The 12,798-nt window shown below is 38.5% G+C and overlaps 1 protein-coding gene across 2 annotated transcripts in view; it reads left to right on the top strand.

Moving 5' to 3' along the window:
* The window catches only part of LOC147367795 (uncharacterized), a 100,371-nt gene that overhangs the window by 24,513 nt on the left and 63,060 nt on the right, over positions 1-12,798 (top strand). The window lies entirely within an intron of this gene.

Genomic DNA, 12,798 nt, shown 5'->3' with positions numbered 1-12,798 from the left:
ATTTGTCAAATTGGTTAAAAATTGTTTATAGAGAATCAGTTGCTTGGCATAGCTCATTAAGAGGTGGGGTCCGTACTTCCTCCCTCTTGAATCCAGGCTTACCTTAGTGACTCGTTTGGTATTTCAGAGAATGCCTCAGAAGTGACGCTGTGTCATTTCCAAGGCAAGGTCAGAAAAGGCCATGGGGCTTCCACATTTCCCTCTTGGGATAAAGAAGCCATGTTTTATCATGGGAGAGAAGAAACCCTATAAGAAATTCGACTACCTAAGAGCGCCACACTGGAGAGGATGTGAGTAGCCAGTGGAGCTCCCAACAGAAGTTCAGCCGCACTCGCCAGCTAAGTGATTACACCATTTTGGATGTTCAGCCAGGCAAACCTTCAGATGACTGCAGCCTCGGTGGACATCTGAATGCATCTGCATGAGAGACCCCAAGTGAGAATCTTTCCTAAATTCCAGACTCTTGAAATTGTGAGCAAAACCAAACCATTGTAGTTTATATACCACTAAATCGTGGAATAATTTTTATACAGCAAGAATGACTGGAACAGTCATGTGGCCTCATGCATTTTAAGGAAAAGTAAAAGCAAAGTTTCAAGTGTAATTATTCTGCTATGAAAATTTCAGAGCAGGCACTCCTCTTGCCAGAACCCAATCTTCCACTTCACACATCATTCCCCCTCCCACGCTCTCCCTTGTCACACCCTGCAGCCCTGCACCAGCCCCAAATCCTAGGAAGCCAGGGTGATTCAGGTTTTTCCTAGACTTTTTCATTATTCTAGCAGTTTCCAGCTCTGTAAAAATCTACTGTGTGAGGAATTACTTTTTAAAACTAGCACAAGAAAAGAATATGTGTTTTGCTCAAAGCTGCTGACTGAATTTCGAATTGTTTTGATTCTCTCTGACATTCCAAGAACAAGATGCTTGTTTTTCCAAGATTCTTTCCTGCTGAATAAGGGACTACAAATCATGGCGTAACAGACTTTTGTTGTAAACCAGCCACAGGGGCTCAACAATCCTCTTCCCCTCTTCCTTTTTGATTTTGCTCAGACTGCCTTCCTTAGGTTACCATGGAGGCAGGAGGAGCATGAAAGAAGCCGATTTTTCTTGCCCAGTGTCCAGACTTTTCACATCTCGCCTCCATTACAGCGACTTACATTGCTCTGGCCAAAATTTAAGGAAAATCTAATGTGTGACTTAGTGAACATTTCAGGGACCGGTAAGAGGAAACTTTCACAATTCATTAGCTATGCAATCCTCTCTCCTTTGCCTCCTTCCCTCGCTTCCTTTTAGCTACTTCTGTCTTAATGTAAGAGATAACTTATCACCTCTGGTGTTTCTCCCTTTTAAAATTTTTCCCTATAAATAAGTCATTTTCATTTTTTCTTATTTATTCATTTAGCAAACATTTATTGAGCACCTAATATGTGCTTTCCACTGTTCTAGCTGAGAGTCCATGAGTAAACAGTACAAAGTCCTTGGCCTAATGGAGATTGTATAGATTAGTAGGTGTAAAGTATTATACAAAACAGTAAAATACAGTGAGAAGGTCAGGTGTTGAGTTGGAGCAGAAGCTCTTCCTATTTTATTTAGGTGTGTCAGCATCTTTCTGGTAAAGTAACATTTGAGCAGATATCTGAAGTAAATTTTGCAGGCAAAATAATGCTTCCCTCCAAAGATTTCCATGTTCAAATCTCTAAAACCCACACACATGTTAGTTACCTTACATGTAAAATGTACTTTGCAGATTTGATTAAGTTAATGATTTTGAGATGGGAAAGTTTTCCTGGATTATCCAGATAGGTCCAATGTAATTACAAGGGTCCTTGTAAGAGGGTCGCAGGAGAGTCCGTTAAGAGATGTGATACTGGAAGCAGAGTTGGAGAGATTTGAAGATGCTATGTTGCTGGCTTGAAGTTGGAGGAAGGGATTATGAACTGAAGAATGCAAACAGCCTGTAGGAGCTGAAAAAGGCATGGAAACAGATATTCCCCTAAAGCCTCTAGAAAGGGTACAGGCCTGCTGACACCTTGATTCTAGGACTTCTGGTTTTCAGAACTGTAAGATAATAAATGTGTGTGGTGTTCTCGTGTTTGTGGTCATTTGTTACAACAGCAGTTGGAAACTAATAACAGCAATGCAGAAGCAAGATTTGCAGGTAACCAGGGAAAAAGAAAACCTGGAGGAGAGCATAGCAAAAGCTAAGGTCAGGTAGCAGCATCTAGGAGGGGCTGAAGAACAGAAAGGGATCCGTATGGTCCTGAGTCAAGTGAGGTGGGCGAAGGGTGTAAGAGTAGTGGGAGATGAGGCCGGAGAACTAAGGGTGTATGGACTTGGACTTTTCTCTGAGTGAGCTGGGAACCCTCTGACACATAGAACATTTATTGCATTCAGCCCAGTTTGTTATTTTCTCTTTGTTTTCCCTAATTGCCAAAGTTTCTAATTTTCATGTTATCAGATCTGTTACATTTTTCCTTTAAAGATTTCTCCATTGCCTATATGCTTAGAAATTTCTTTCACACCTTAAGGCCCGTTAAATAACCAGCTGTAATTACTTCTGGTTTTTAATGATTTCATGTCTCTATTTAACTTTTTAGTCTGATTTGTTAATGTTTATACATAGTATTAGGTGAGGCTTTCACTTTATTATTCTTGACTTTTTTTTTTCCAGTAGAAGCCAATGTTCCCAATAATATTTGTTAGATAGTTTATTATGTTCTCACTGGTGTGTGACACCATTTTATAATATATTAAATTCTTATACATACTGAAGTTTGTCTTCTGGCTGCACATTCTGTTCCACTGATCTATTTGTTTGTTCTGGACTAGGCCCTTTAGGTCTCTAGCAAAGTGTCAAAAAAGTAGATGAGTAAATATTTTTTGAGCAACTTGCTAAAAGCTTGGAGGTAAGAGGAAATTAGACTCAGTTGGGAAACTGAAATTAATTGTTCATATTGTTGGTACATGGGGGAAGGAGGGGAGAAGGTCGTGGAGGGAGTAGAGTCTGGAAATGAGGCTGGAGGCACAAGTAGGATGTGTAAATTAAGCTGAATACTATATACTTTATTACAAGGGCAGTGGAAAATTATTTATTAAAAGGTTCTAAGCAGGGAGATGACAGGATCAGACAGCATGCCAAGGCAATCATATTCCAAAGGAACTCAGTGGAGAGCTGGAGCTCAGAGCCAAAGGTAAGGAATTTAAATCCCCTAGGAATTTGCAGGATCTTGGGAAAGGAGCGAGCACTGGACTCAGCAGTGCCTTTCCAAAGGTGAGCCCAGCTGAAACTTGGGTCACAGGGAATTGGTAAATAAAAAAATTGTGACACATCTATATTTTTAAATTTATTTTCCATATTGGAATAAACTCTAACCCCTAACCCCAACATTACAAATGATGCTGTAAGAGAATTTTTAATGAGAAGGACAATTTGTGACAGATGGCTAAGTGAAACTGGATGGTCATCTCTGAGTGGTAGAGGTATGAGTGATTCTAACCTTTTTGATTGCTTATTTGAAAATTTGTTGATAATAAACTTGTTATGTATTTTATAAATAAAAAGGGAAAATTTACTCTGAGAAAAAAAGATACTTGGATTCTGTATTTTCTGGATTTTTTCATGCCTGGAATTACTGTTTTTTCTTTTATATAGGAATGACCATGTGGAAATAGCATTTTTGTGCCCTGAGTTTACCCCCAGGAAATTCTATAGCCTTTTCTGTACTTTCTTTTGACTTTTTTTATTAGAGAGAATTTTGAGGCCAGCACGATATTTTTTGTTGTTGTTGGTGGTGGTGGTGGTTTAAAATTTTTAATCTTAAACATTTCCTTTGTGGATATAACATGTTTACCCCTGAAAAATTATAGGATATTTATCCTTGTAATGGAGGAAATTTGACATTGGTCTCTTTTCATTAATTTTTCTTAGAACTTGTTAATTGCTTTTGGTCTGAATATTGTAATTCTTATGCTTTTAAGCTCAGCCAAGTTATGACTTCTAAAATTGTTGTGATTTTGTTGGGGTGACCATGACTAATTCTTTGATTAGATTTTCATCTAAGTGCTCTATATTTATAATTTCTTGCATAGTTTTAGCACTTGTCCTTTACAGCTACATATTAGGAAAGCTCAAGTTCTTTTCCACATTTGCTTTATTTTCCACGTCATTCCTTCTCTTTAATGTCTCCACTGCAGACTTTAATTCTGCTAGTTTCTGTTTTGTTCTTTGTTACCTCGCTCAGCCCCTGTTTATCTCTAATTACTGCCTTTGCTCTCATTTCGTTGCATTCTCACTTCTCTTTCCTTTCTCTTTTATACTTGCTGTGTCCTCTTGGACCCTACTTAGGATTGCCAAGTTTTCTAAAATTTTCCTTTGATTCCTTCTAAATATCATTTTCAAAGATAGGTAATTCTCTATTATATTATCAAAGTGATAGTCTTTTTTCTTTGTGACACATTTTTTTCCTTCATAGGGCCTATTTATATTTTTATTCGATTAAAAAAATTGAAAATAAAAAATTTTATAAAAATATTGAAAATATTTTATTTAAAATTTTTACTTAAAATTGAAATTAAAGTTTTTTTCTTCATTTTAAAAATGATAAGACCTATTTAGACTTGGTTTTCATTTAATCAGTCAAGATGTATGTTTTTTATAATACTGTTTCACTGCATGCCTTTTGGCTAAAATTTCATTATGTTCTATATATTTGTAGAGTGCATTCTGCTGATATGAATCATGCTTTTCTCTTAGTTCCCCTTTCTGAACCCAAGAACAATTGAAATATCATGGCCTGTGTTGTGCATTCTTACCAAGGCCCTTCCCAATTCTGCCTTTGCTATAGGCCTCTTCTTGTATGCAGCCAGAGAAATAGACTAGACGAAGGATGAAGTGTCTCCATTGCTATCTTTCAACTCAGCAGAGCCCCTCTTTTCACATAATGAAGCTGGAGAATCCCTGAATGATTTTTTCTCAATCCAACTCCATCGACGTTTTAGTTGGTAGAAATTCCTTTCCTTCCACACATTTCTATTATATTGTCTATTAATCTTGCTAGTTTCATAATTTTCTGAATCTTCATCACGGTCTTAGTGTGTGTTCACTAAGCAGTACCATTTTATACCAAAGCCTTTTATTTCCCTCTATTTGCTGAAAATATCTAAGTCTTGTGTTCAATTGAAATATTTTTTTCTCAACATTGTTTTCTCTTACATTTACTTACTTTCCTACATCCTGTCAATGTCTCAATCTTTGTTTTTTTCCATTTCTTTTTATGTCTCTGAAAATCCTTTTTGAAATTTGGAGGGATATAAATAATAAATGAATACGTGAAGTAGATTTTTATTTTAACAAAAGTAGCCAAATCACTAAGATCAAAATAATACATAACTTCAAAAATTACTAATGCTCAGAATTTCCAAACCAAATTATAAACACTGAATGCATCCTGTATTTTATTAAGTTGATTGTCCACTCAGCAAACTGGGTAAAAGCTATCATATTTATCTCTGTGCCAAGAATAAAGAACTGCAGCCCATAGAAGAATTAATAATTTGATGTTTGTGCTACCTTCTAATGTTGTGCTAATGTTTGCTAACACAAACATTAATAATTTGATGTTTGTGTTTTGAAGCAGCTCCTGGTCATTTATAGGCTTTTCATTCATTTTGAAATAATCCCTCCCTGAGGAATGAAGGAAGTGTTCCTATCTCTTTAGACAGTGGGTTGTCTGGGGCTTATGGATAGACAGACAGGCATTCTTGATGATATGTTTTCCACTCCAGATCTTTCTCCAAATTCTTTTTTTTTTTTTTTCTGTGTCATGCTGCCTCAGTATTACCAAATAGTTCTGTCCCAATAACAAGGATGGTCTCTCTGCTATAATCTGCAGAGATAACAGTATACTGTAATAGCTGTGCGCAATTGCAAACATTTTGGGTACTGTCATACCCAGAAGTTTTATTCTGTCCAAATTCTCAAAAGTATATCAGATGACCAGAGAACTTTTAAAGACTGAGGGAGACTTCTACTCAGTTTTCTGTGTAAAATAATCTCATTTTCCCAGAATTGTTCAAAAATGTGGGAAGATATAGATTGTTTCTTAAGACATATGTGTTCTACATACCATGAGGTGCATGCCATCCTCAAAAATAAACAAAAGAAGTGAATGATTTCTTCTTCTTTTATAAATATTTAATCTGGCATCCCTAAATAACAGATTAGACTGGTGAAAGTTGATGTGATTTTTATAACTGTCAGTGGAAATTGTTGAAGAAGTTGATGTTTGAGGTTGATATGTTGCTGGAGCGTATGTAACAAATGGAGTTAATCTTTGCTGTCAGACGCATTTTGGGTTGTTGTGCTTAACAAGTGCATGCATACTGTTTAGCTTGGGTCTTCTTCATATTCCTGGTGTATTTTGTAAAGAATGTTGTTTTTGCTCAGCCAGAATGCTTTGTCACTGAAAAAGATGGTAGACCACTGCAATTTCCCTCTCACAAGGCAAAATAGAAGTTGTACTCTTTGGTAGCTCCTTCCAAAGAGCTGAGTTATTGAGGGACTGAAAATGCCCTGTGGAATCTCAAGACCCTATGTTTTACTTTGAATTAATGCTACTCATGAAATCTCTTTCTCTCTTTCAGTCTATCTATATAGAAAGAGTTTGCTCTTTCATAGATACTTCATAGAAAAGGATAATTTTAGAGTGTGGTTGATTTAAAACAGTAACTTATCTATTTGCCTAATTAAACTGATTATCAAGTCATTTAAAATTTTTGTCTCCTTTATTTTGGTGACAAATATAGCCTTTTCTCCATCCAGACTTCTCATCAATTTTTACTGCCATTAAATGTTGCACATGCATCCTCCCTCCCATTAGTGGATCATTACAGACAATGTTCAAGATGTGATGGGAGAATATTGTTCTGGTGCATATCTTTACTATGTCCTGTAGGTGACAAGAGACATTAAAGAACTTAGAAGGCTTCCCTGGTGGCCCAGTGGTTAAGACTCCGGGCTTACAGTACAGGGGACACAGCTTCCATCCCTGGTCAGTGAATTACGATTCCACATACCCTGCAGTGTAGCCAAAAAATAAGTAAATGAATAATTTTTAAAAAGAACTGATAGATTAGAGGAAGCATTCAGAGTAAACACGAAAGGTCATAAAAAACATCAAAAAGAGAATATGAAGCAGTCATTCCCATCACCATAAACATTCTTTCCATACCTCTCAACATAGTATATTTTGTGGACTTCATTTGGCTGAATTGGTTAGTATACAGTACTGGTGAAGACCCTGGAATCAAACTGTCCAGGTTTCGTTCCCAGCTCTGCAACTTCATAGCTGTATGATCTTGGGCACATTGCTTAACCATTTTTTAGTGGCAGCAGCTAAGTCTGCTAGACTGGTCCTCTGGTGTTACCTGTTCTGGGCTAGTCTGCTCAGCCTCCCTACTTCCTGCCACTTCTTGAGCCTGCTTCTCCAAACTTCTAATCAATTTTAATAAAGCTCTTATCACTCAATTCAGCCATAATTTTATTCTGTTGCCTGCAACTAGTGACTCTGAATGTATACAGACATCTAGGTCATGTGACCGTGTATGTCTTCATACATTCTAGTTCCCTTCTACTACCTAACTTCCATTATATGTATTGTTCAAATGTGAATACCTAACATTCCAGGCCACTGCCCAGCAGTTCAGTGTTTGCAGTGTTATCTGCTTCATCTATAAAATAACAGCCTGGAATTACATGATTTTCCCCCCCACATTCTTCCAGCAAGTATTATTGAATAAGTAATACTATTGAATAAGTAATACCTAGACCTAGTGCTAGGTCTGTGTCAGGTGTTAAAATTGCATTATTTTTAAATGAACTTTTATTGTACCCAATTATAGTAACACATTCTTTTTATTAGTTTTTTTTAAAAAGTCAGAACATTACTGATTAAAGACTAAGTCCCCTTTGACCACCCCCATTCTTATTCCTCTCCTGACCTTACATGTAACATTATTTTACTTTTAGAGGAGCTTTCTAGATATCTTTTTTCTTACATATAAAAAGCAATAAAGCTGTATGGAAAACAGAAAGTCACTCTATGTGTTCTGGGTGTAAGGTTTAATATAGGTTTTAGGAACCATCACAGTCATCAGATCATAAAAAGGACTGGAGGAATGAAAGGCTTTATAAGTTGAAGGGATTAGTTGTATGCCACAAAAATGGACACTGGATGATTGAAGCAGAAAAAGACTTTATTAAAATTGTTCAGAATGTGAAAGTAATGGGGGATCTTCCTATTTCTATTCCTCTAGGGATGGAAGCTGTGTCCCCTGTGCTGTAAGCTCTGGGTCTTAACCACTGGGCCACCAGAGAAGTCTTATTAGTTCTTTAATGTCTCTTGGCACCTACAGGACATGGTAGAGATATGCACCAGAACAATATTCTCGCATCACATCTTGAACATTGTCTGTAATGATCCACTAACGGAGGGAGGACGCATGTGCATTCCTGTTATTATGGGGTGTCCTTTTCTGAGCAGAGGACAGTTCAGAAATGTGTACTAACCAGTTTGGGCTCTGGGAAGTCCATCTACGTCAGAGAAACAGTAAATCTGCCTCAGAGACAGTGCCAGGTGGAGAGGTGCTACCTGTATCCATGGAGAGTCACGGGGGTGGGGGTGGGAGGTGGATAGTCTCGCCACTTTGGATACCAGGTGTCTTTCTGTGTGCAAATCTACCCCATTTTCAGTACTCCTCATTCATTCATCCCACCAAAATCGCATTCTCCATTTAGTATTCCTCTGACCAAGAATGGAACAAGGACCGGAGGGAAATCCTGAAATCATGACGACACACTGGGATGAAGGCAGGGATTGACAAAGCAGTCCAGAGACCTTAGGAAGGCTGCAAGGTTAATTCTCCTTATGTGATGTACAGCCTCCACTGAATGCATTGTGTGCTCAGTAAACGCTGTGCACCAGAGTCCTGGGGAAACTTCTAGTCTCTGCCTCATGAATCTCACTGCATCATTTTTTTAAATGATATTGAAACATTGCTTCTGACTGTAAGTACCATAATAAATATTTAACAATGAAAGTGAAACAGGATCAGAACGAGAACTCTTGATACCACCATTAGCGAACGAGAACTCTTGATACCACCATTAACGTACAGTACTGTAGAGGAATTATTGGCAGTAATACCCAAGCAGTCTTGGAGCTCTTTAAGAACTCTTCCCCTTCATGCCTTCTTGATTGGCTATAAAGATCTGCAAATAAGGCAACTATTTGTCTCAGTTTCTGCAGGAACGCCCTGGTTTACAGTTGCTGTCCTAGTGAATTATCAATAGACTCTCAGTTTGAATGATAAATTAATTATATAATCATTCTGTTTATAAGAATCTCCCTCCCTCTGTATACCATTATTCCAGTAAATTTCTATAGGTTTTAAAATCCCTAACTAGTTTAACCCATATTCCCTGGTGTTTGGGGTAGATGTTTTCTGATTTTTTTATTTGGTTTCCACTCATACCTATCGAAATCATACTTTGGGTTTCCTGTTTCCTCTTAAGCACACCTTTGTCTGAGATGCTGACTCTGGTTACCTGTTCCTCTATCAACATATAAGCAGGCAGGCTAGAAATTAGGATCCCCCATGGCCCATACCCTAAGTCACAAACTTGGCACATTGTGAAAATTTCTAATGGCTAGGGGAAAACTCATGATGTAATGTTAAGTAAAAGAAGAAGGACATAAAATTATTTCCATGTGTGGTACTCATTATGATTTTTTAATAGTGATGACTGGAAACATAGTAATTTGAACTGGTAATAGTTTGTGTCACTTCATGGGAAGACTACAAATCAAATATTATTTTGTCCTTTACTCTTATAAATAAATTGTTTTTAATTCCATAATTCATGTATATTTTATAATCAGAAAAACAATGTAAAAATAATGAAGTGGTGTTAGTTGTCCCTTCTGCCTTAAGGAGTTCAATGTCCAGAAAGTTCTAGAGGTGTCTCCCCAATCCTATAGTAGATGGATTTTAGATTAGTGGCAAACTCCTCTACCTTTTCTTATATACAAATGAAAAGAGGCTCTGGAAGACAGCTTTTCAGGGTTTCTGTATAGTGTTTCATCTGCATATCTGAGGTTATTGATATTTCTCCCAGAAATCTTGATTCCAGCTTGTGCTTCATCCAGTCCAGCATTTCTCATGATGTACTCTGCATATACGTTAAATAAGCAGGGTGACAATATACAGCCTTGACAGACTCCTTTTCCTATTTGGAACCAGTCTGTTGTTCCATGTCCAGTTCTAACTGTTGCTTCCTGACCTGCATATAAGTTTCTCAAGAAGCAGGTCAGGTGGTCTGGTATTCCCATCTCTTGAAGAATTTTCCACAGTTTATTGTGATCAAGGCAATGGCACTCCACTCCAGTATTCTTGCCTGGAAAATCCCATGGATGGAGGAGCCTAGTAGGCTGCAGTCCATGGGGTCGCTAAGAGTCAGACACGACTGAGCGACTTCACTTTCACTTTTCACTTTCATGCATTGGAGAAGGAAATGGCAACCCACTCCAGTGTTCTTGCCTGGAGAATCCCAGGTATGGGGGAACCTCGTGGGCTGCCATCTATGGGGTCGCACAGAGTCGGACACGACTGAAGTGACTTAGCAGCAGTATTGTGATCCACACAGTCAAAGGCTTTGGCATAGTCAATAAAGCAAAAGTAGATGTTTTTCTAGAACTCTCTTGCTTCTTTGATGATCCAACAGATGTTGGCAATTTGGTCTCTGGTTCCTCTGCCTTTTCTAAATCCAGCTTGAACATCTGGAAGTTCACGGTTCATGTATTGTTGAAGCCTGGCTTGGAGAATATTGAGTATTACTTTGCTAGCGTGTGAGATGAGTGCAATTGTGTGGTAGTTTGAAAGTGAAGAACTAAACAGCCTCTTGATGAAAGTGAAAGAGGAGAGTGAAAAAGTTGGCTTAAAGCTCAACATTCAGAAAACTAAGATCATGGCATCTGGTCCCATCATATCATGGCAAATAGATGGGGAAACAATGGAAACAGTAACGGATTTTTTTGGGGGGCTACAAAATCACTGCAGATGGTGACTGCAGCCATGAAACTAAAAGATGCTTGCTCCTTGGAAGAAAAGCTATGACAAACCTAAACAGCGTATTAAAAAGCATAGACACGGGGAGGGAAGTGGGAGGGGAGTTCAGGATGGGGAACACGTGTATACCTGTGGTGGATTCATGTTGATGTATGGCAAAACCAATACAATATTGTAAAGTAATTAGCCTCCAATTAAAATAAATAAATTTATATTAAAAAAAGCATAGACATTACTTTGCCAAAAAAGGTCCATCTAGTCAAAGCTTTGGTTTTTCCAGTGGTCATGTATGGATGTGAGAGTTGGACTATAAAGAAAACTGAGCGCCAAAGAATTGATGCTTTTGAACTGTGGTGTTGGAGAAGACTCTTGAGAGTCCCTTGGACAGTAAGGAGATCCAACCAGTCCATTCTAAAGGAGATCAGTCCTGAATATTCATCGAAAGGACTGATGCTGAAGCTGAAGCTTCAATATTTTGGCCACCTGATGCAAAGAACTGACTCATTTGAAAAGACGCTGATGCTGGGAACGATTGAAGGGGATGACAGAGGATGAGATGGTTGGATGGCATCACAGATTCAATGGACATGAGTTTGAGTAAGCTCTGGGAGTTGGTGATGGACAGGGAAGCCTGGTGTGCTGCAGTCCATGGGGTTGCAAAGAGATGGACACAACTGAGAGACTGAACTGAACTGAACTGAACTATAGTGTTTCCTCCAGAGGAAGTAGAGTCAAGGTCTCCTTTGTTTGGGAAACCTCTCATTAGAGACTGGCAGGAACTCCTAAATTTGTTAAGCTTTGCATTAACCAGTTCACAGTGAATCCAAGGAATTTTGACTGGACTAGATGGCCAGTTCTAGGCACATCTGGTATTTCCTCTTCATATTGCAAACATGGGTTATATTGTAGATGTAAAGCAGTAAGTTTTGTTTTTGTTTTGTTTTTGTTTTTTTTTGTAAGTTAAGCATTGTGGATGATCTCTGAGAACGTGATGTGCCAATGCATCCTTGTGAGAATTCTCATCTCTTCAGACGTGGCCATGAAAAGAGCATGACTTTCAAGCTAGGTTGACCTGGGTTTGAATCTTTAATCCACCACTCATTTATTAGCTTTGTGTCTTTGTGTTGTTTTTTCAAGCACTGTGTTTCCTTAGAATAATCACCATTTCTCACTGACTGTTGAGAGCTTTTTTTAAAAAATTGAAGTATAATTGATTTACAACATCGTGTTAGTTTCAGGTTCAGATCAGATCAGATCAGTCGCTCAGTCGTGTCCGACTCTTTGCGACCCCATGAATCACAGCACGCCAGGCCTCCCTGTCCATCACCAACTCCCGGAGTTCACTCAGACTCACGTCCATCGAGTCAGTGATGCCATCCAGCCATCTCATCCTCTGTCGTCCCCTTCTCCTCCTGCCCCCAATCCCTCCCAGCATCAGAGGCTTTTCCAATGAGTCAACTCTTCTCATGAGGTGGCCAAAGTACTGGAGTTTCAGCTTTAGCATCATTCCTTCCAAAGAAATCCCAGGGCTGATCTCCTTCAGAATGGACTGGTTGGATCTCCTTGCAGTCCAAGGGACTCTCAAGAGTCTTCTCCAACACCACAGTTCAAAAGCATCAATTCTTTGGCGCTCAGCCTTCTTCACAGTCCAACTCTCACATCCATACATGACCA

This window comes from Bos grunniens, chromosome 8, assembly GCF_055505025.1.
Source record: "Bos grunniens cultivar Pamir isolate PY7600 chromosome 8, Bosgru_T2T1.0, whole genome shotgun sequence".
Classification (NCBI taxonomy): Eukaryota; Metazoa; Chordata; class Mammalia; order Artiodactyla; family Bovidae; genus Bos; species Bos grunniens.
This window is presented reverse-complemented; position numbering and strand designations above follow the sequence as displayed.